Source organism: Thermobia domestica, chromosome 14, assembly GCF_964235325.1.
Source record: "Thermobia domestica chromosome 14, izTheDome1.hap1.1, whole genome shotgun sequence".
NCBI lineage: Eukaryota > Metazoa > Arthropoda > Insecta > Zygentoma > Lepismatidae > Thermobia > Thermobia domestica.
In genome coordinates this window covers 76069270-76093938 of record NC_137467.1, presented here as the reverse complement: position 1 = coordinate 76093938, position 24669 = coordinate 76069270, and the positions used below count along the sequence as shown (strand labels likewise).

At 34.9% G+C, this 24669-nt stretch overlaps 1 protein-coding gene across 1 annotated transcript in view; it reads right to left on the bottom strand.

Moving 5' to 3' along the window:
• Naa15-16 (N-alpha-acetyltransferase 15/16) overlaps positions 1-24669 on the bottom strand; it is a 261582-nt gene that overhangs the window by 157811 nt on the left and 79102 nt on the right. The window lies entirely within an intron of this gene.

Sequence of the window (24669 nt, the reverse complement as noted above, 5' to 3'; positions counted from 1 at the left end):
CCTCCTCATTTTCAAACACAATAAATCACGCAGACGGGCCACATAGATAATAATATTTTTTAATGTAACATTAGTTATTTCTAAAGTTAGTTTCACAAAGTTCGTGAGTTCAAATTAATATGGACGTTATTACAGAAGTATCTGGGATATATATATATATATATTTCAAAGTGATTGCAATAGCATGAAATAAACATATAATGCAGCTGTATAAAAAGTAAACAAACAAAAATATCTTTAAAGGTGTCACAAACTTTTAGGACATCCACAGAAACAATGTTTTAATTTTCAAGTTGTGAACGGAACTCCCTCGTGGCTATACATGATTAGAAGGTCTTTTCAAATGCAGATTTATAACAAACAATTACCAAATGGTAGGTAAAGCCGTATCTATCAATTTCAGAGCACGCTGTTGCTTATTTATTTACTTATTTATTTAATTTATTTCCTCTTACTATTCATAAGACATGAGATGTGTCTTTGAACAGAAAGCAAAGCTGAAACCATCCTTCAGAAAGAACAAGCCACCTCAAATAAATTCGCATAAAATCACATCACTTCATATTTATTATTGGGTTATGAAAGAAAGAAAAATCCAACGAAACGTACTTTTACTCTGGCAGTTATTTGCCCAAAAAAAGCTATCGTATTTAGTACAAGTAATCAATTAATAGTGTTTAGAAAAATGACGAAAATTCTTGTGTCTGACGAATGCCCACATATTCTTCATCCATCTGCAAAGAAACTGAAAACATATCTGTATCTTACGAAGTTCTAAGTAGAAATGTGAAATTTGGACGGAAAATTCATTTTGATACGAAAACAAGGATTTTTTTTTTTTTTTTTTTTTTTTTTTTTTTTTTTTTTGTTGGAAATACGTGGGTAAAGAGGGTTTAAATGTTTTGACAAGAACAGAGTACTTTACGAACCCCTGAAGTTAGAAGATGAAATTCGGCATATAACCTTATTAGAAATAACTGTATACGTGTTTCGGTTATTTCAAAAATCTCGCACCTAAAGAAGAAAAAAGGGCGGGGAGATTTCTATAAGATTCATATTTCAGATTTTGTATTCAGAAAATGCTCAATACGAGGATTCACAGAACGTGAAGTTGTAAAATTCGGTTAATAAACTATTTATTCAAAACCAATGAACACTTGCTGCGTTTTCGAAAATTCTGTCTTTAAAGTGGAAATGCTTCTATAGTATTGAAATATTCCGTTTTATATTCACTAAATCTCATTCTCACCATGCGAAGAACGGACATTTCTGTTAGCATCATTATATAATGCAAATTTCCTTTTCTTCGGTCATGTATTAAATTTCTATCAAATTACCACATTTGCAAATAATAATAATAATAATAATAATAATAATAATAATAATAATAATAATAATGTGTGCGTTTTTGAAATATGAGTGTATACACGTAACTGGAAGACCTACGCACGGATGGGAAGACAATATTAAGATAGATCTCGCAGAAATAGAAATATAAAGTAGAAACTGGATTCAGTTGGCTAAGGATAGAAGTCAGTGGAGAGTTTTTGTGAACGCGGCACTGAACCTCGAGATCCATAAGCCATATAGTTACTTAGTTAGAGTGTACACATGAGGGCATTACGTTCCAAATGTTCGTTCAATTAAGCTACTATATTAAAATTGACTTAATCTATGTTTAAAATCTCTCATTTTCCGGTTCAAGTCACTCAGCAGAGAATGAATTTTTGTAGCAAAACGAAAACCGCAAATACCTTCTGCTTTCAACGTAAGTAAACAATTCGTTTTTCATTTAGATATTTGTTCTTTCTTTTTGTTTAACGTCCGAATAGCTTTAAAAAAAAATCACTATTTACAATATTTGTTCACCATCACTGAAATGAACCGACATTAATGTATTCAAAACATTAAAAAAAAAAAAAATCAATTATTTACTCCTCTTCGAATTTGATGGAGAGTGGTACAAAATCATTACCAATTGTTTGTTAAGTATTTTTATTAAATCAGTAACAAGAGAGAATTCTTCTTTATTAAATACACGTGGCCGTAATACATACTAATAGTTTACGATCTTTCTGTTTAATTGTATTACTTGCTTTAAGAGGTTAAGTTAATGAGGTTCATATGCATTATTTAACAATTCTACATTCTTCGCTCATGCACGTGATTTGAAGAGCACAAACAAATCGTGCAGTAAAAATACAATGAAAACAAACATACTATAAAGCCTATATATTAAAAACATAGCTCTGGAAACAATCTGTGGTACCAATTTCTTAATTTTGTCCATGAAAAAAATCACAAACACAGTAGTCAAATTGTTATGCATAACCTATTTTCTAAAAGCTTACAAAACAGTTCGCAACTTTAAAAAAAAAATAGAAAAGGAAAAAAAAACTTCGTCAAACGAAGTTCTCATAGCATGGTCAGTACGATGTAAAACACATGGAGTGTAAAGAAAAAAGTTCACTAAGTGGGTCAACTGCATACTAATAAATGAAAATATTGTTTAGGCTCCACGGGTTGTGGGAATTTTCTGCATTATTTACGAAACATTGTGTTGTAATTGTGACCTTATAACTGACCAGTGGTTCACACCACACTAAAGAATGATTCCCTGTTTCACAATGCAATCTGTTATCCTTCACGCAGAAATTAATTGAAGGTTGTAAGCGGTCCTAGAGACCCGATCCGAGCTTAATCTCTCATCAACATGCAGCGTTGAGGAGGAAGACCGAAATTGTTTACAACAGGACTGAAACAGAAGATGAACTTAGGTCAGAAATCTTCCTGGTCTCAAACCAATGATTTACTACGTAATGTTTAATTCGTGTGCAGGGTTGTTCGCAACTACGGAGCGTACGATGGGTTCTACTGGGTTTTGGAAAACGATTCTGAGCGCGGAACTTTTAGGAAATGTGAGTACCAGTTCTAGAATCAACTCGATATTGAAGTGGGGCCGCGGTGGCTCACTGGTAGAGCGTTCATCTCTGGTGTTTGGGGTCCCGGGTTCGATCCCAGCCCCCGCCAAGTGAACTTTGTGGTGGACAAACACCGTGTGCGTGGGTTTTCTCGGAGTTCTCCCGTTTCCTCCCACTTTCTTCATTCCACCATTTCATTCATTAGTCGTCATCACCGTCTTCTTTAGCCCAACCGGCATAACTGTGGGACGTAAAACTCAAAGATTTCATTTCATTTTTTTTCGATATTGAAGTGGAAGCAGAACTTAAAGTAAATTAAAAAAAAAATGCTATAGATGGATCCCTCGAGTTATCATATCGCAGTTGCTGAACACTGTTTGCAGATTGGAACAATCTTGAGTTCACAACGTTTGCAACTAATGATATTAAAATATATATCTGTATTTCGATTCTCTTCCCGAAACATATTTAATTTAAACTTTTAATTAGCTTCCGGAACTGCTACCGGAACCCGAAACCTTTTCGGTTCTGTTACCATTAACAATCCTATCTTTAAGTTCATACCAACTGATGAATCAAGTAATTTCGTCACCCCGGATAAAAGTGTAAGGATTCAAAAGACGAAGTTTCGGTTCCAAACAATAAGCCTGCTAGGTAAAGACAACACAGACCGGTGTGTGTTTTACATTTATCATACTGCAGATACGTTTTCTTTTGTTCCTTAACCTTTGATATATTAACTTAACAAAGGCTCTAAAAAATCGAAATTCTCTCTTTCGTTATATTGTATTTATAGATCAGCGCCAAACACGACCACTTTAAGTTACACATAGAGTACATTTCTTTGGAACCCACCGAAAAGTACAATGTCAGAAGTACTGAAGGAAATACGTCATGCTTGAACCACTCATTACTATGGACCAGTTACATTCATCATACAATGTGCATGATGAACTGTAACATACTATAGTCTACTGTAATGATTATTTTATAGCAAGTAAATGAACTTGCATGTTAACTCTGACATTTTAGCTTCGTCTTCTCGACTGCACCTCTTTATCCTTCATGTAACCTGTTCCATATAATTTCTGAAACCGAAAGAAATCTCCACACTCTCTCATCAATCTTACTAACGGAGGACCAAATATCCTAATAATCAACGATACTGAATCTGTAAATATTGGTAGAAAGTAGTGAACTGGCGTTTAGGATATATATATATATATATATGAGTACATTTTGCAGTCAGAAACAAAGTTGGAGGTATAAGAAATTATATCTCCAACCTATATAATACTTAATACTGTTTCTGACTCTACAATACGTAAATTGTTTCCAAGAAATGTATGCGCTATGGAAAAACAGCATCATTCAAGGTCTATTTATAATGGATTTTAACTAAATTTACTCAACACAAAAACATGGAATAAACCACTTCAAGAATAAAAAAAAAAAAAAAGTATTTTTATAAACTAAATAATACAGAAAGTTCTTTGATTATATATATGAATTATTCAAAAAAGCAAAGAATAAAAAAAGAAAAAAAATGAGTATGTCTTTAATTGTAAATAAGAATGAAATCTTTCAGATTTGCGCTCCACAAATTCGTACTTACGCTAACAGAGACTTGAAAATTAATTAATGAAAGTGAATGATTATGGAAGGAAGAAACGGGAGAATCCTGAGAGATCTCTTAGACATGATGGCCCACCACAAACTTACATGGCCTAAGGCCCTCATTCTTTGATTGGTTTCGTCATAACACAGCCAATACTTGATTCGAATTTTCATCTATGTATAAATAGTGTCCATCACTGCTTTTATTGGTTTTTCTAAAAGTCTGAACTGGCAAACCTATCACCAATTTGCAAATATATGTAATAGTAAAAACCGCATTATAGCAAAACCCGCATATACAAGCAAATGTTAGCAAACATGTGAAAATGTAAGTACCAGTTACTAGTAAGCTAAAAAAAAACAATCTGTCCCTCTTGCCAATCTGTGATATTTTATGATCTGTTAAAAACAGACATGGCCGTATTACAAGGCTTTCATTTTATTGAAAAAAAAAAAAAATAATTCGAATAGCATATTTTTATATCTACTATTTTCAAAAACCAAAGGAGCACAGCTTCATTTAGCTCTATGTAAAAGTTTGTTTACCTATAACCCCACCTATCCTGGTTTTTAGTACTGAGTTACAGGTTATATGAGAATTGAACAAAACGCAATACTTTTCATTCTGGCATCTGTTTCAATGGAATTCATTCATTAAAAGAAGCTTTCCTTAAATTAAAAAAAAAAAAACTCCGATTTCAGAATCAATGAACGTTATACTTCACAGCATCTCCGGTAATAAAAAAAATTAAGAGGAAGAGAAATAACGAAAAGTAACAAAGTATGTTAGGAATGGAATATATATTTTGCGGTAAGCAACAACTTACAGATCTGGCGTCTTATAATCACACAAAGTAACGCCATAAAGCTAACTACAGTGCTAATTAGGTCGAAGTTGAATTAAATGAATACTTCTTTGCAAGAGCTATTCATATACAGGGTGTTAATGAACACCGTCATAATTTTAGAGGTGATTCCCTATATCAAATGAAAGAAAAATGAAGTTGTAAAAAACACAGGTCCGAAAACGCCTTTAGAGTTATAAACCGCAGAAAATATGAAACCCTGCGCTTTTAAAAGGCTTTAGCTTGATAAATACGGGACTTATCAAGCGGTTCAAAGCAGTACACAAGAACTAATACGAGTTTTATTTAAATATCCATGTTTCGGTATCCCCTGATACCCAAGAAAAAAAATAAAAAAATCAGTACTAAAAGTATATCACAATTCCCCAACTTACCTTATACAGTACAATTCCTTACGCCTAAAGAGGAGAATTGTGAAACGGATATTTCGGCGAAAATTTTATTTCGGTGAAACGGATATTTCGGTAAAGGATAAGACTATGAAAATCTCATTAAAAAACAATGCTCGCTTTTACAATACACAGTATCACTCTTATCTAAATTGAATTTAGAATTAAGATGCATAGGATCGTTTACTGAAGCAAACAGCTTAACAGAAGTTCATTGCAACTGTAAACAAGTCATTATCAGTAATGAATAATAATTATTGTTACATAAAAAATACGTTTTACACCTCATGAATGTAAAGAAACTTACACTTGTAAATGTAATGCAAAATTAATTCTAGTAACTGTTGATTGTCTCCTTGGGTGGGCTACTACGCATTTAATATATGTTCACATGTAGTCAAGAAGACGTAAGTTTGAAGAGAATTTATGTTTAATTTTTTAGAAAATCCCTACTTTATATTAAGTTTTCTCTTCTGAGAGTATCGGACTAACTTTTCTGTATCATAATTACTATTGAGATAAAATCATAAAATCTACGTTTGACAAAGTCTAGAAATTTCTTTACATATTAAGTTAATACCTAACTCGAATTACTTAGTCCCACCACTCAATTACGTAGTTTTGCGGTCAGAACACTGGAAATATATGTAAAAGAAAACAATAATTAGCAAAACTACTTGATCGAGTCTAGACGTTACGTTACCTTCACCTGGCGGATGCCCTTTACGGTAAAGGTGGCGGATGACTAAGAAAAAACTGGTGGAATGAAAATGGGGGAGAACCACTAGTAAATCTGTTCTTGTTCACTACAAAATCGCGTGGATGAGAATAGGACCAGGGGCCCTCAATAAGAGAGGTGAGGATTCTACCATTAATCCACCGCGACCCCTTTTCTTCTTTCGAGAATATGGATGTGCCATCCACTGGCATAAATTCAACAAAGAGGAAACTCAAGATGCTATTCATGTTAACATGCCAGGGTTGAATTTAACATTGAAGTCAGAAGTCTAACTAAATACGAATTTATTTTCACATAAAGATGTAAATCAACTATACATAGTAAAAATGGTGTATTAAGGAAAGAAAAATCCCTGAGAACACCGTGTCCACTACGAAGTTCACGATATGACCAATGTAATCCGAGATAGCATTCCCGAGATGAGCTATTCTAGTGAAGAACTGCGGGTCAGCTATTAGTTATTCTTCACTAAACTTTACGACATGGAATACTTTTTTTTTGGTCTTTTTTTTTAAATCGATTATAGCATGCACTTGTAAATATAGATACAGTAGCAGTACAGATGTTGGTCGAAGTCAAGAAACTTTCTTACATTAACAACTTTTAAACAAATGTTTCAATTTGAGTGGTTTTCTTTCGAGAAGACCAGATCCTATATAAAATGGTGAAAATTATGTCCTAAATAGTGGTTCATTTGGTTCAGGGCTTTTGATTTTTCGAAAAAATGCGGTGACCTTACTCTCTTTTGTTGATGACTGTATAAATAATTGGAGAGATGATCACAGGTATTTAGCGTTGTGTATAAATGATGCTTACTGGATACGTTGTTCCACTTAAGCTATTTGCTACACATGTAATCAAGATTATTTTCGCCACACACACACACACACACTCTCTCTCTCTAGACAAAGAAAAACCTAGTGTTTTATAAATAATACAATGATTTTTTATTGTGTAGAAATCAAGTGAGGAGAAAAATACATAGCAGTATATGACAGTGAAAATGAAGTTAACCAATGTAACTAAAGACATTAAGGGATTATAAAATCTATGAACAAAGAATGGAATCTAAAAATCTTATATATTTTGATTACTTTATCAGTTACCATTTAACTGATACCATCTAATTAGATTTAACATATGCTGATCCACTGATAACACCGATAACCTTATCTCTGATATAAATTCAGATATTTCAAACGCAAGTTGTAAACGTAACATGTCTACATTAGTTTCTATCCTTACTTTCTAACGTTTCCCCAATAGTGAAAAAACTGCCATCCTGTTCAATTTTTCTGGTACTTAAAACGTGTGATTGTGTTTGCTAAAAAGTATGAAATATCCAATATAACACTCGAAAACTACCTTTTTACAGTTCCTTTTTTATCCACGTTGATCCACGATGAGAACTTGGCATTGAAAATTTGTTGTTTATATATTGATTATTTTAATGTTCAAGTAATATCTAATGAAACTGTGTACAAATACATTATGGGATAGAATCAGGTACCGCCTACCAATTCACAATATGATTATGTTTTCTTTTCTTCATTTTCTAATAACCAACAGTTTGATTGTCCATAAGTGAACGCAGATTGCAGCACGCTACGAGGAGTGAAATTCAGTGGCTGCCGTGTAGAGGTGGTGGTGTATGTTTGGTTTATCTTATTTAACTAGGAAAACATCGATAAACTCGTGCAAGGAGGAGCGCTGTCACACTTTGCACTTACCACAGGGACCTGGTTAGAACACAATTTTTGGAGTGCTGGCTGAGATAACGAAAACCAAACAAATGGCCTGCCAGAAGACCGAATCCCACGCCCCACTACTTTCTTGAGTCATTCACTTTATCGGATGACACCTAGACCATGTCATTCTGTTATCCTATATATACCTACGCTCCTTGGCGAGGAATATACTAACAAGCATAGTTATATCGTCACAGCTGTTACGAAAATAAAGCTCTACAATAGGGTACTCTTAAAACTTTAGATTGCAGATAGTGTTTAAAAACAACGTTAGAAAATGAACTACGAAATTCAGCAAATAGCCTCATATGTAAACTACGACATAAAAGGAAATGTGTAGAAAAAAATAAAAGAATCTTTTTTAAAATTGGTATTCTTGACAAAATGAGTTCAAGAATTTTCATTAAGCAAACCTATTACATAAATCTATGTGGATACTTTAATTAGAACTAGGCCTTTCCTTGCATAGTATGATTATGTACTGTAAGCCTAAATGTTTCTATTTTTAGCACCGAACCTGACCATTTACACAGCCTTATAATACGTAATTCTCTGAAGCAAAGATGCACGGCAATTTTGCGGTCATTAATTTAACTGCATATATTACGGTCAGCTATTTGGCGTGATCGCTTTAGTCGATGCTACAAGGGAAACAAAAGAATATAAATCCACTACAAATGCTGCTATGTTGACACACAAACTACACGCAACAGAAACACACGAAAAATTACATACATAGTGTCGAAGGATTTTCAGAAATAAACCTCTCGAACATCTTTCGTAACAAAACATCATAAAAAAAAAATTAACTAAGTGACACGATGAGTTACGAGCTCAAAAATTTAGTACATATACGCATGAAACAACGAAAGTTACGTTTGAACAAGAGAATTTTTCTTATATGCAGCTTCCCGAAACAAGGCCAAAAACATTCCTCGCAGGTGTGAACGTGCATGCAAAACAATTATCCGGAGGTTAAGTAACTAACTCCTCCCAAAGTATATGCAAAATGGCAATACATTCAATTACAATAGAATTTACAAAAAAAAAAAAATGTGTTCTTAGCACTACCTCCAGGCTATTATACACAATGGAATTAATTCGATAGGACAGAGTGTACTTCTAATTGGGTTCTCACGAAATGAAATTTCTGATTTGACGTCCCACAATTATTATATTTAGGCTAAGGAATCGGATGATTAACGAAAGTGATCGATGATAAAATAATTGGTAGAATGCAAATGAGAGGAAAGGAAGAAACTGGAGAAAACCAGGCGAGCAGGAGACAAGTTTTCAATGAAAGTGAAATATCGTGGAAGAATCTGTGGAATGAAAATGTGGGAAGAAACTAGGGATGCCCAATTCTGGAATTTTTACTTTCCGGAATACGTACAGTAAAATCAGAAAAATTCCGGATTTCGAAAAAACCGGGAATTTGTAAAATTTCAGATTTCGGAAAAAATCCGGAATTTAAAAAATCCAATGTCGGAAATACTCCAGAATTCAGAATTCGGAAATATCCGGAATTTATAAAATTCCGATTTCAGAAAAATTCCGGAATTTTTCCGAAATCCGGAAAGTGAAATTTCCGATTCAGGAAAATTTTGGCCATCCCTAAAGAAACAGCACAACTCTGAAAAAAATCCACGAACACCACAAACTCTCACCTCTCACCAGAGGTAAGCATTCTACCACTGAGCCATCATGCCTATTTATTAACTGGAGTGCCATGTGTGCAAAGTTAAGACAGCGCTAGCCTGAGCTTGAGCTAGCTTAAATCTGAACTTGCATGAGCTCCACTGAAATTACTGAGCGCGAGTCCAATCTTTGAGTAAGCTACAACTTCAAAATGGCCATATTATCTCCTCCTAAATAAAGTGTATTAAAGATTTCGCGACTACAATTTTAACGAATTTCGTGAATGTCCCCAATCAACTTATTACGGACAACTTAATCACAAGAAAATGGTACTAATGCAAAGGATTTACTTTCACAATTTATACACTGAAGAACATTAATCACTGTTTTCTAAAATTGCTTAGTGATACTAAATTCACTTTTATAAACTTCAAACTAGCTACTCTTTTGTTATTTTAACAAAAGAAACGGTCACGATCTGCTACCATGGCCATGAAAGAACCCAATTTACCCAGAATGTGAGTTTTTTTCCCCTGTTGATCGCGTTGTTTTCAGTCTGGTATATCATTTCCAAGGCCGTACCAAACACGTATCACTCTATTACCAATGTTCTGGGCGAGGCAGAGGACGAAGACGAAGAAAAATGTGTGAAAGGATTGGGAAGGAGAGAGGTAAACAGTAGGGTTAACGGATCTGGAAAGTGGTCAAGCGCTACCAATTAGAATACGTTAAGTACATTCTACCACCAGCAGCAATGGAACAACAGCATTCGAACACAAAGAAAAATTACACAACCGTAAACAATTCTAGCGCACATACTCTCTAATTATAACGAAGTAATTCTAACCAGTTCAGTAAGGAAAGAAATGATCCGAAACTGCAATACGGAAGAACACAATATTACACGATTAGTTTTTTTTTCTTCGTGTTTCACATGTCTAATCAACAATAACAGAAACACTATTAAATCAAGATTATGTTCTAATACACAATTCTGTTCTTAATTAGATTTTATTTCAGTGCTAAAAAGAAAGAAGGGAAAACAGAAAAGAGCATAATTGAGTTTAAACGAACTTCTAGAATCATGTTTAATTCTTAAAGAACTTTTAAAATCTGCTACATGAAGTACGAAGATATACTGTATGTCAATGTGATAAAGTGTTTGATCCGCTTTCCTCTTTCACACAGTGCTTCATGATGTCATAGATCGAGAGATCGTTCACGGTACAAGGTGATTCAAATCTATCTATATTATAAAATTGAAAGTGACTATGTTACTCAATCTCTTGAACCACCCAATTCCGATCGATCTTGATCAAATTTTTAATGTAGATGGGGTTGTGGCCTGAGAGTGTTTTTATCTATTCACTCTGACAGAAGAACTTACCTGTTAGGGGAGGAGGAGGAGGGTGAGATATAAAAATAAAATAAAAATTAGTAATTTCAACCACCCGACCGATTCGATCAAATTTTCAGCACAGATGACGTTCGGGCCTGGGATGGTTTTTATCATATCACTTTAACGGTGGAACGTACGGAAGGGGGAGAGACATTTAAAAATGACCCGAAATGACCGATATTAATGTTGAATCTATAGCTTCGGGGTTGCAGAGATGAACAATGACACTTCAGATGACACTCCAAATTCAGCCCCACAACTTTGGAGAGGGGGATATATGACCGATATTAGTGTCGAATCAATAGTCTTCAGGGTCACTGAGACGAACACTAATACTTCCGATCCAGTTTAAATCTAAATTCAGCCCCGCAACTTGGGGAAGGCTTGGAGGATATATGTAAAAATGATCGAAAATGATCAATATCAGGGTCGAATCCATAGTTTTCGGGGTCGCTGAGATGAACAGTAGCACTTCCCATGGCATGCCCCGCAACAGGAGGAAGAGATATTTATATAAAGTCATCAAAAATGGCTGATATTAGTGCCGAACTCATAGTTTTCGGGGTCACTGAGGTGAACACTGACACTTCCGATGCCGTTTAAATTCAAATCCAGGAACGTAACTTGGGGGCAGGGAGGGATATATAAAAATGATCGAAAATGACCGATAATAGTGTCAAATTCATAGTTTTTGGGGTTGCTGAAAAGAACAATGATACTTCCGATGCCGTTTAAATCCATGCCACTAGAAACAAAAATAGCATATTTCACGGGTACCAAACACGCATAGGAATTGTGCATTTATAATTTTTACATACTGCATACAAGAAGCAAGAAAACACTGATCATACATGAATTAGAAACTCCAACCGAAAGTAAACTCAATATCTCAAACGGTGCGAGATATTGAAACAATAATCGGAAAAATCTCTCCTTTATGGTATCCCTTGCCGATTTTTATCAAGTCGTCTTGCACTTGAATCTGTAAAGGGCCATGTACAGATGCTGTGAGGAATGAACAGGAGATTCATGCTCATATGTGAATGATGCACAGTGTAGAGAGCGCAGGTTCAGCTAATGTTCATTAAACCTTTCTCTAAGCGTGGGATGAACGGGCATTTCTACTAATAAATACAGTAATAAACGCTTCGTCTGAGAATAAAAACCGATGTAAATATCAATTGTAACTTAAATAAGTTAAAGTTATTTAAAAATCCCAAAATTGATTTATAATAAATAACCTAGTTGATGATAAAGATTTTTAATACCGAGCAGGCATAGACTGATGGTTAAGCCTCTTGCTTCGCAATTGAGAAATTCCAAGTTCAAACCATGCGGACAACCATCTTAGCATTTCAATTAAGAAGTTTAATAAAATGCTACTTTAAAAAGTCAATCAGATAATTCTTCATCAAGCAGTTTTATGCTCTGAACATGACAAAAAGTAATGTTGTTCTGTTTAATTATTTTTTGCAGATATTATTAAATTCTAAACTACTGGTTAACATCAGCAAACAGTAAATAAAGATTAAAGTTGAAGTAAAAAGTCCAGTAGATGATTTTGCCAAATATCGGAACATACCGCAAAAGGAAGCGGTATTGGCACTAGAACTCTGCAGCGTTTTGTGAATAAGACAAAAAATTATGGTAAAAAATTACCTTTCACGAGACATTTACTTTTAAAGAGTATTATTATCGATATAAATTTCTAGAAAGATAATTACATATATACAAGTGGTTACTTGTTAGCCTAGCGTAAATCTCGCTCTTTGGCAGAAACACTGCGTAGCAGAAGTAGCTTTGCACGATGTTTGCCAACTTACATGGCGCAACAATAGGACACTAGCAATCCTGAAACTTGGGTAATGTCCAGTCACTTGTTTAGGATTATTTCCTTTGCTTGGCACTAAACCACATTTTGCATATGTATTTTTTTTTTCAAAGATTGAAAACAATTGCCAACGAAGTTTCTTTTGCCTCTGAGTTCTAATTAATGGTTTTTTTTTGGATCAGTTTACTTGAACTTCCTTACTCCGGAAATCAGCAATACACTTGATATAGGTTAAATTCACCACTTCATGAACATCTGTATAACAGTATTGTTTGTCTGATTGTTTTCGAAAAGAACAAAATAGACTATGCTCTAAATATATTCTCCTTTCCATCCTATATGTTCTACGGCAGAAGTCAGATGAAATGATATACAGAGTAAAATATACGAGATTGAATTAGGATTCGAACTTGTTTCTGATTTATTCTTCCTATAAGTAAACTACTACGCCACCCAGTCTGTTTCATGAACAGTGGCTGAATATCAACATCAAGAATGGAAGAATGAATAGTTGTTCAAGAAGTGGAGCAGGTAGCGTAATGGTTAATACTTCGGCACGGTAAGCCCCAAAACCAGGATCGAATCTCGATCCAGTCGTGGTTCTACGAGTCGAAATACGAGAGAAAAGCTTGTATACCAATACACGCTTTCCCCTCATACCTATTCTGTCTAGCAATACAAAACTTGGTACACATATTTTTTATCCCCTATACTATTATTTGAAATGCATTTGGATTGTGTGCTTTTACCCAGGGCTACTCCAGAGGAGTCCGAAGTTTATGGGAGGGATTTTCTGGAGAGAATTTTCCCGACATTCTCTCAATTTTTCCTGTTCAAGTATGTTATGGGCCCCAATACATCGCACCTCTGTAAAACTGATTTCATGCTGAAGAGAATGAACTATAAACCATGACTTTCTAAAGAAGTGTTGATGCAATAGCTATTTCACTGCAAATCTACGATTTTCTTTATACTAACAGGGTTAATGGGCCCCAGAGACTTACTCCGTTGTCCATGGCACCTAAGTTTTTGTGCATGAACATATCTTTGTTATGTTTATCGAATGGACTAGGTTTGATTCGGATGTCTGGATGACAGGTTTATGTCCTTTCCTTGTTAGTTCAAGGTAGTATTAATGTTTTGTCTGGTTAGAATGTAGGCAGCTCACAAGAAGTATAAGTTCAAGTACTGATAGTAGGCAAACAAAATAACATCAACGGTAAGCTGGGTTGCATAAGCTACTCCTGCAAACAGCATAGAAATATCAGTTTGAAAACCACAATCAAGATAGCCGCTCTTGGACTGAACATACGACTCACAAATATTGTATGCTGTAACTGAACATCCGACAGCCGCTCTTGGACTGAACATACGACTCACAAATATTGTATGCTGTAACTGAACATCCGACTCACAAGTATTATATGTTGTAAACATATTTTCTTAGTTCTGAAATATCGTATAGCACAACAAAGTTCGTAACTGGAAAGAAAATTATAAAAGCCATAAAAACAACTCCATCCTAAATAAGCCAGCTTTTTTCTATCTCTAGCAACAATGAGCTTCGAGTTTCTTAGGCCTTGTAATGGGATGGAGTAAAGTAAATTCGTTCGGTTCAACTTTTCACGTCAAATCAACTAATTTTCGTTTTTTTTTTTTTTTTAATTATTTTTTAAAATATTGAAGACATATATATATAAACGTAAATAACAAGGGACAGGCAGGTTCTGTGCAACCGCTATTAAAAAATAGACCAAAAATATTTGAGCCACTCTACTACTCTCTTATGAATACCAAATGAGCACGACCGCATAAACCACAAGTAAATGCAATGACTTGCAATGCTACAGTAAAGGTGGTTAATAAAAAACATTTTTAAAAAGCTTGGACAAACAATCACAATACTTTACGGTCCAATAAATTAGTTTCACCTATATTGTTGGCTTTATCTGATTTTTTATACATACCGAAACAAAGTAATTTTTCCACTATTTTCATTTTTCAAAAATTACTCCCTTACAGAGTTTCAGCCAGATAAAATTGTATGAAAATCTGTCCAACTGTTCACATGTTAGGTATGAAACACTGCTGAGGAATGTACGAGTATAACAGTGAATAGCTGATCTTTCCATGTTCATTTGGACCAGCGTAGTGCAACTTCCATTTCACTCGATCGCCATTTGTGTGTCTGTCCATCTATCCGTTCCACAACTCTCGTGAAATTTATCCGATGTTAGCGATACTTGGTAATGTGCCTCCCTTCAACTTACAGAAATGATCATATTGTTTGCAGTTGTAATTTACCAAGAACAGAGAAGTAAAATGGGATACAATCTAAACCTTTTTGTAACTAGTTGTTGATTACGAGTTTTAGCATCCCTTTCAGCATCAAGGCTATATGAGACAGACACTATAGCGTAACATGGGATCCTAACTACATGAACTCCCACACGGAATAGAAGCCGGGATTCTTACGACACAGTCTATATACATACAAGACAATTTTCCAATATAAAACCAAGTAATATTCGTTCTGTTACAGTTGTTTTAATCCAGATTACTAAGTGTTCATGTTATTAAACTAGTTTGTTGGTTGAATTTGGGTTTAGCGTTTAGTTCAGCACTAAGGTTATATAATAAGTGGACTTACACCTTAACGTGGGATCCTAACCACAACAAGCTCACGCCAGGAATTGAACCACGGTGTCCAGCGCTGAAGACGCGTACGCTAACCATACATACATGAACTCCCCGTATATTAAAATTCTAATTCGGATCCAGATGGTAAAATTATTCAAATGAAGATCATTATTACACTGTACTTGTAAAAAATACCAAAAAAAAAAAAAATTGTAAAACTATTCTTTCAATTTTGCAAGTTGAAAGAAAAAGTGAAAGAGGACCACTATAAACATTCTTAATTTTAAGCAGATGAAAGTCGTTAAGGCAGCATCGAATAACACTGCTACAGGCATCCTGAAAGAACTGAAAGCCGAGTTCTTTTAAGAAAATATTTGTTCTCATTCATAGAGAAAAATAATTTGTACTGACGCCATAGGCAATGACTATTTTTGTCACAAGTACCACTCACTCAAAATCAACGCTGAAAACGTTACTTCAACGTATAGGCATGCAAAAACACATTAAATCTCCGATAGATAATACAGCTGCGCCGGTAAAAGAATACCTAATATGTTTATCAATGAATACAGAGATTGAAACAGATTAGGTTACTAGGTCAGATCTTAACGAAAAAGAGTATTTTTAAATCTCTAAAAACACATACTTTAAGTTATGAATATTTACCCCCTTGTCTTCCGTGTTTTCTACTTTTTTTTTTTTTCCAAACTACAGTCATTCATGCTATCAGTCCTTTTAATCAGCTTAGCTTGAGACTCATTAGAAAACAAATCCAGGAAGGCTTGAGGAAATTTTATTTATCACAAGTGTAGTTTAAGCCGTACGTCGCTACTATCTCCCACAGGCAATTAGCATTAATTTCGACTTCTTGTTTTCAGTGAGACCTTGGTTTGTACATACTTTGTTAGTGCTACTATTACTAGCGGCTCCCTAAGGAACAATCTGCTTTTTCGTTGTCACTACATCAATGATAAGGGTTTTGAAATACCTAATTTCTCGAAAACCCTGATATTCATTTTGAAATATCATGAATAGATATTTGAAAAATTCGTAAGGAAATCTATCGTTTACGTTGAGTTTCTCCACAGGATCTGATATATGAATTGTTTAAATAAAGAATTAACACAATTGAATGTTGTATATTATATAATGAAAAGTGTTTATGTGCCCACGTTAAATAACAGCTCTTACTCCACACAAGGTGTTTCCACTCCTGCTCCCTCTTAATAAAATAATAAAAAAAAAATTGAAGAGTGGATCCATTTGTTACCAATAAAATATAGAAGTAGGTAGGGAGAAAATAGGTGTAGGTGACTAGTTTTCTATACCTTTGTAGTTTTATCAACAATGAATGAAGTGCGAACGGAAAATAAAAGCAAAGATAGGAAATGAAATATTTTAGTGTGAAGTCCCTCGATTGTGCCTTTAGGCTACGAAAGACGGACTATTAACGCAAGTGAATGATGGAAGAAGCGGTGGAATGAGAATGTGGGAAGTACTCACGGCCATGTTATCATCACAAACTTACTTGGCCGGGGATCGAACCAGGGTATCCACACACCAGCGGTAAGCACTTTACCAAAAAAGTAAGGATAGGAATGGCAAACGAAGCACTGAAGAAGAAAAGTCTATTGGATCTTTGAATAAGATGTTGAGAAAAAGACTCATAAAATGTTTCGTGTGGAGTATTGTACTATACGAAGCAGAAACAGGGACACTATGCAAAAGCAATGAAAAGGACTGGAAACTTTCGAAATGTGGGTATGAAGAAGAACGGTGAAAATTAGGATTGAACGGCAAACAAATGAGTGTTAGAAATAGTAGGGGAGAAAAAATTAGATGTAACTGAAAAGAGGAACAAAAACTGGTTGGAACATTGGCAGAGAAGAAACTGGATTATGAAGAACGTGATAGAGGATATGATAGCAGGGAAAAGAGGGGGAAACAAAAGAGGCTACAGCTGATATTAAAAAGAAAAATCGTACGTGAAGAGGATGAGAATAGGTGAGGATGGTGTGTGTGTGATGGTGTTATTAGTTTAGCGTCTCTTTCAGCAGCGAGACTATATGAGATATAGACCTACTGATTAACATGGAATCCGGATATGAACTCCTGCGGGAATCGAACCCGGGTCTCCCATGCCAAAGGCGCGTACGCTGTTTCACCACGAGGAAGCTCAGGACAGGTGAGGACTGTGATGCATTGAAGTATCTCAGTTGCAGCAAGAGAGTTACCAATAATTGCAGAATACCTATGATGATAAATAAAATACCTACGTTTCTGGTTTTGACGTCGAAGGTAAACATACGACTATACCGTCCTTTTTAAACATTCAAATATTGAATTTTCTGATTGGCAAGTCCCACATCAGTTGAGTTTATTTTCACTTTTTTACTTCAGAAAAAGAAAGAAGGCGAGGGAGAGGAAGATGGGGAAGAAACAATCTTGACGTAAATGCAAATGAACTGTTAACACGAGATCTATCATGCGCATTACAAATGTGATGTAAATTGTTAACACACGACACAAAAAAAAAAAAAACTTTCTACTACAATAGCAAATAGCAACCATGAGCAAATGCAATACTTTATGTATAAAGGCTGACAGGCAGGATTAGTGGGTGGAGTACTTCATCAGATTAGGCTGAAGCCGAAGTATATCCAAAACTGGAGCAGCCAGCATGCGAGTGCTGTGTTGTCTCACTGTAAAAAGCTGCGGCATGCTCTCTCGCCCCCACATGGACCACTTCGCGAATGGTACGCCGCAGTTTACGGTGAAAGTCTTAATGTCATTAATTCCTTTCAGGGAAAAGGTGAACAATGTATCACAACTATATATATAAACAAGTTTTTCAACACAACAACACATAACTGTTACGGAAACTCTACAAATAATATCAACTATTACTATCGCTTCCAGCAGGATCATATGTTGAACACGTCGAGTAATTATTTCCGGCAAAAACAAGATTTCAAAAATTGATATGCAGTATGAAGAAGTATCTATACACAATGAGGTTCTCGGCGCATTGAACTGTTACATGGCGTGACTATAAATATTTATAAACACTAATATTAACAAACGCTTTTTAGTTATTCAAGTACTCCGTTCTAATACGTGCGTTCGAATTCAAGTTCTACAAGCGAAAACAAAAATGAATTTTAACACAATAACCTTCGTTTGTCAATAACCTTCGAACGAAGTGACAGATTTAATTATGGCTTTATAGATCAGATTCTTTCTATCCACCGAAAAAGTACTGCATCTGATTCATTCGTTGCGTCAAATACATTGCAACTTGGTATAGTTTCAGTTTGTTGAACTTCAGCATTCTTTTCGATACCAAATGCTATATGAAACGTGGACCTATAATTTATGGTGAAACATGAACATAATAGTAAACATTCATCGCTTTCTCATCAGGAATCGAACCCAGGACCAGATGCACCAAAGGCGCACGGGAAGGGGAGGACTAGCCACTAGATCACGCGGGAAAGTTATAACTTGGTATAGTTTTAACATGTAGTGAGGTGTATTTTAAACGGTTCTACTGTTTTCTTCAATTCCTACTGATACCGTGGGCTATAAATGGTATTTATTTATTTATTCCACTTTATTTGCCATTGTAGGAATGCGTTCATCCCCTCAGCCGATTTTATACCCACGCTTGAGACGCTTCCAAGAAAGAACACGCAATGTTTCATGAAAACTTGGTTATTTTTAGGGAAATTATCAGTAAAGCTTTTTTTCTCTTTATTTTGGGGTAACATTCTCCAATCTCTTATTCTTGAACAATTTCAATCCCGAGCAACTTTTTTTTAAAGTGAAGTACATAATATATATGATGTATATACGTATTTTAAAGCACGTATATATATGTATGTACGTACATGAAAAGTACTTAAATTTCAGTGGACTTTAAGGCAACGTATTATTAGAATGATACAATACCGCAAACAAACAAACGACACTTACTCGCACGTATTTTAAACCACATGTGCCACGAAAAACACGCGTAAGTACAATGAATTATCAGACGAAACCACGTACACGAGTAACATCCGTAACTTATCTGTTCTGTTAAAAAAAAAAAAAAATTCTACTCTTAGTCTGATTTGATTTGTTTTTACACGGTCAACTCAATATTACATTTTATTTATTGCGTGGAATATGTCAATAATGCATTTACTTTACATCCAATAAATCTTCAATAATTTCGGAAACTTCAGATGAGTTTGGCTCTTTCTTTACTTCATCGTCTATTTCATCTTCAGTTTCTTCAATATTAAATGGATTGTGTTCTGTGTTACTCTTTCCTAGTCCTGCCTCTGGATAACTGAAAACCAGTTGAAACTGCAACCTTCTGCTCGTAATCTGACCAACACTAAAATTTCTTGTATTGTGTTAATCCAAACAAGAGGTTGAAAACAGAGGCGGGTCTAGAAGGTAAAAACTAGGGGAGCAACCAAATCCCAGACTATGATAGGTATATTATGAGTTTACTACAAACTTCCAAAAATATATTAGTAATAGCTTCAATTATTTTTGTCTCCCAAAAAACTGGGGGCGGGGGCTAGGTCTCTTCGGCCCCGATGGAGTAGTTAACAATTTATAAACCCTATGTTACGAAGAGAAGAAAGCAAAATTGCCCTGTCACCTGTTCAAAACGGGATTTTCTCTAATTATCCTTTGCATGACACTCGTTTTCATACTGTGCTTACATACATTTGAGTCTCACTGTATTATGATTAAATTCCATAATCGACATAACAGAACATAAACGGCATTTTACTTATTTTCACTTTAAATTATTTCGGAATTTGACTTAAATCAACGATTTTTATTTTTAAAAAATCAAGCGATTTAAACTTTTATTTAAATTGTGTTTTAAATCAGACTGATTTAAATCAATCCACCCTGTCATCAACGGAACAAGTGAACATTTATACATGAACAACTACATATGTAAAAGCTTTTTGAGAGACGGGTTAAAAAGCTGCGGCGTTTTTATAACAATCGACCAAAAATAGTAACATGTTGATAATTCAGAGAGCGGTTTGAGGCTATTTCAGCGTAATCCAAGTGAGTTTTTGCATCGATTTGTAACAATGAATGAAACAAGGATCCATCACCACCTACCTGAGTCATACGCAATCTGCAATGTGGCTGAACGGAACGACGGCGGCCATAGCGACCAATGAAGCAGCAATCGGCAAGAAAAGTCTTGCCTAATATTCTTTGAGATGCACGTAGCATAATATTTATCAACTATCTTCAGATAGGAAAAACAGTGAGAGAGAATAATATGGAGCATTATTGGACCGTTTGAACGACGAAATAAAAAAAAAAAATAAAAAAAAAAAAGAAGACAAGACTGTATCTGGCGAAAAAAGATGTTCTCTATGAACCAGTTCACATATCCATAAAAGCAATGGTGATGAATGAAACTACAATTTGCTCCACTACCACCACCAATGACTCGAGGTGATTCAAAGAGAAGAGATTTGCATCAAATGAGAATGTCGAATGCGAAACTAATGCGTATTTTGGAGCCCGTAACAAGTGTACTCTATAAAAAGTATCAAATTGTTAGAAAGCCATTGAAGTAAGTGTACAGATCTTAAAGGAAGGAAACTATGTTAAAAAATAAAATAAATTTTTGACCCGAAAAAACTTTATCATTACTAGTCCAGGGAGTTTTTACCCCATGTAGTATTAAAGAAAAAATTGAAATATACGTCCCACGATTATGCTAAAGGAGACGGTAATGGTGAGAAATGAATGAAATGGTGGAGTGAAAAATGAGAGCAAGAGGTAGAACCTCCACACACGGTGTTTAACCACCACAAAGCTCACTTGGCGCGAGCTGGGATCGGATCAAGGTCCTTATGCACCAGAGGTGAACGCTCTACTACTGAGCCACCGCGGCCTCTGCAGTATTAGAGAGAACAAGTGTAAAATCATCTCTTGCTTTCATATATACCACATGTTTTAGCTCTGGATATCATTTGTTTTATTTCCAAAAAAAAACTAAAGAAATACTTTATGCTGTTGGATTTCTCACAAAATAACTTGTTTAATTTTCGGACATCTGACAATTTACTTCGAATTTCTCTGATATACTGAAAAGAATGGAAGAGGGGAATATGCATCCTTGACCTGTATTAAAAAATTAAAAAAAAAAATGAAGGTGAAAATTTGGGAAACACGCGGCAGCATAAAAATAAATAAATAATCTCTGTAAGTCAATATAAATTGAATACGCTTGCTCATTAAATATAATGCGTGTTTTCTTTTGTGATCACGTTCTTAAAGAAACAAACAATGGGCAAAACGTAAATGACCCTGAAAGCAATCCAACTACTAACCACTTGTCAAAATATTACAACTTCACTCTTCTCCGAAGCGCTTCTTCTCTTCCGTCCACAGTAGTACTAAATTACCTATCTCTTTCTAATATAAACACTATGCAAGACTTGGATTTTCCTGATGCGTTATGAAATAATTGCAAGTCATGAAGATTATTATATGCATTAAAAGCAGGAAGAATAATTCAAAGAGTAAAAACAGACTGAAGGTAAACAATAGATTGTTGTCATATTACGAATAACAGACATGACTTAATAAGAACCAGGACTAACACACCTTTGTAGGAAGAAGCGACGAAGAGAAAAACCCTTGAGGGGAAGATTGGACATAATATACTAAGTGAAACTGACCAATTTTGTTATGTACTTGCTATTTCCTAAGACCACGAAAAGAAATCTTTCTGCTTTACATGACACGGTTATGCCCACTAAGCTAAAGGAGACGGTGATGATGAGAAATGAACGCAAGGCTGGAATGAATAAAGTGGGAGGAAACGGGAGAACCTCGAGAAAACCCACGGACACGGTATGTCCACCACAAAGCCCACTTGGCGCAAGCAGGTATCGAACCAGGGTCCCCACGCACAAGAAGTTAACGCTCTACCATTAGGCCACCGTGACACCCCCCTCCTAAGACCATGATTGCAAATGTTATTTTGAGCTCACAATTTTGGTTAAGCACAGAAAATGAAAACAAAAATCTTAGGTCATAAAACCGTTTACTGTTATGGCTCATACCAAAAATTTACGAAATTTCTAGTGCGCTATAAATTTTATCGAAACCCACAAATTGAAATTTCACTTTCTCAAATGCTCTTTATGATTTTCTAATACTTACAAAATGTAACTGAGTAAAGTAATCTTTCCGAGATGGAATTCGATGTTGAGAACTCGTAACCAAAGTGCATGAACTAAAATGAAATAAAACTCTAGACTGTAACTAGTTATAGTATCAACTTCTTCAAGTACTCATCACTGAGCGCTTATCGCTACCTAATCGATTAAGCACATATTCAACATATTTATGCCAATGTTATTTTTCACTAGTCACTACGTTCTGGAATTCAACTCGTCCTCGAATATTGCAGGCCTCAGACATCGCTTGATTTTCATAAATGTTAAAGACTACAGCGTTCAGTATGTGCGTATGAATGCTGTAATCGGCAACGACATAGAGAGATGAAGAACTTTGTTTATGCAGGCTATAGTTCTTTTTCTGTACTAACAACATCTACTCTTCTATATGGCTGGCAACCCCTTCACTTCTTTTAATACAGCTTAAAACCTGCTTTGACTGTGTTTAATCCTTCATTATCAACATTCCTCAGAATACACAATGAACTGAAATAGGGGGGCATACAATAATATAATTTCTCATTGACATCTGAACCAATTTGATGAACTGTCTTACAAATCAAAAGGCGCATACTTTCCTTGCTCTTATGCATCGTGTTACAGATTTATTTTTAAAAAATCATATCAAACATCGAACTTCCGCTGAGTGCTGTCAGCTTTATCAAGACATATATATATAAAGTTTTAGTGAGGATCGCATGGATAAGAAGCAATTACACAGGTGATAACTCTATTATATATATATATATATATACAATAGTAAACTAGTCGCTTTACAATTCCAGTGCGTATTTTATAGCACTTAAGTCATTGCGCTGCTTCTGTTGTGATTGGTGACGACAAAAAAGGTGACATTCCAGCATTTCTGCAATGCATTTATGTTGGAACTTAATCCCAATTTTTCAACGAAAAATGTCTGGTCTTAAGAACAGTATGAAAGATTTATCACTTCCATTTTATAAATGTTATGTTTTGTATTGCTTAGGTGTTTTCAACGACCCGATATTGAAGCAAGTTTGATGTCGCATGATAGCATCGGTATGTTCTTTCCATCTGTGGATTCCTTTTCGTCATGTCAATCTTGATACATGAATGGAACTTTATAGATACATTGAAATACAACGGATTAATGAAAAAAACTTCTATATCCTGCAAGTTCTTCTTTATGCTCTTTCCAAGCACTAATGCTGCCGTAAAACTATACATTCTGAAACTTTTTTGTAATTTGTCAGAAACCGAATTAAATAAAGATTTGCCCATCCATTTCTTGCCGGGAAGGGTAATGAGAAATAGGATAACGGAATGAAACGTACCAGGTGTCATACGACAGTTTTTTTATGGCTTTCCATTTCATTTAATTTGATTCCATTCCGAAGTTATTCGGTTATATTCGAATTTTCTGCTTTGTTTAATTTTTGACATTTTCCCCACCATTCACATTTTGCAACATTAACTACTGGACATGTTACGAAGAATGTGTCACTGTTTGGTGTACAAAGCAACCAAAAGTTGTTCGAAATAAATTGATACGAGGGCGAATCAAGAAGTAACGCACAGCAATTTATGAAAAGAAGAGTGAAATAGGTAAAAGAGCAAATATATACATAATGTAAAAGCTCATATTTTTTCAACATACTTTCTTTGTACTTTTCAACATA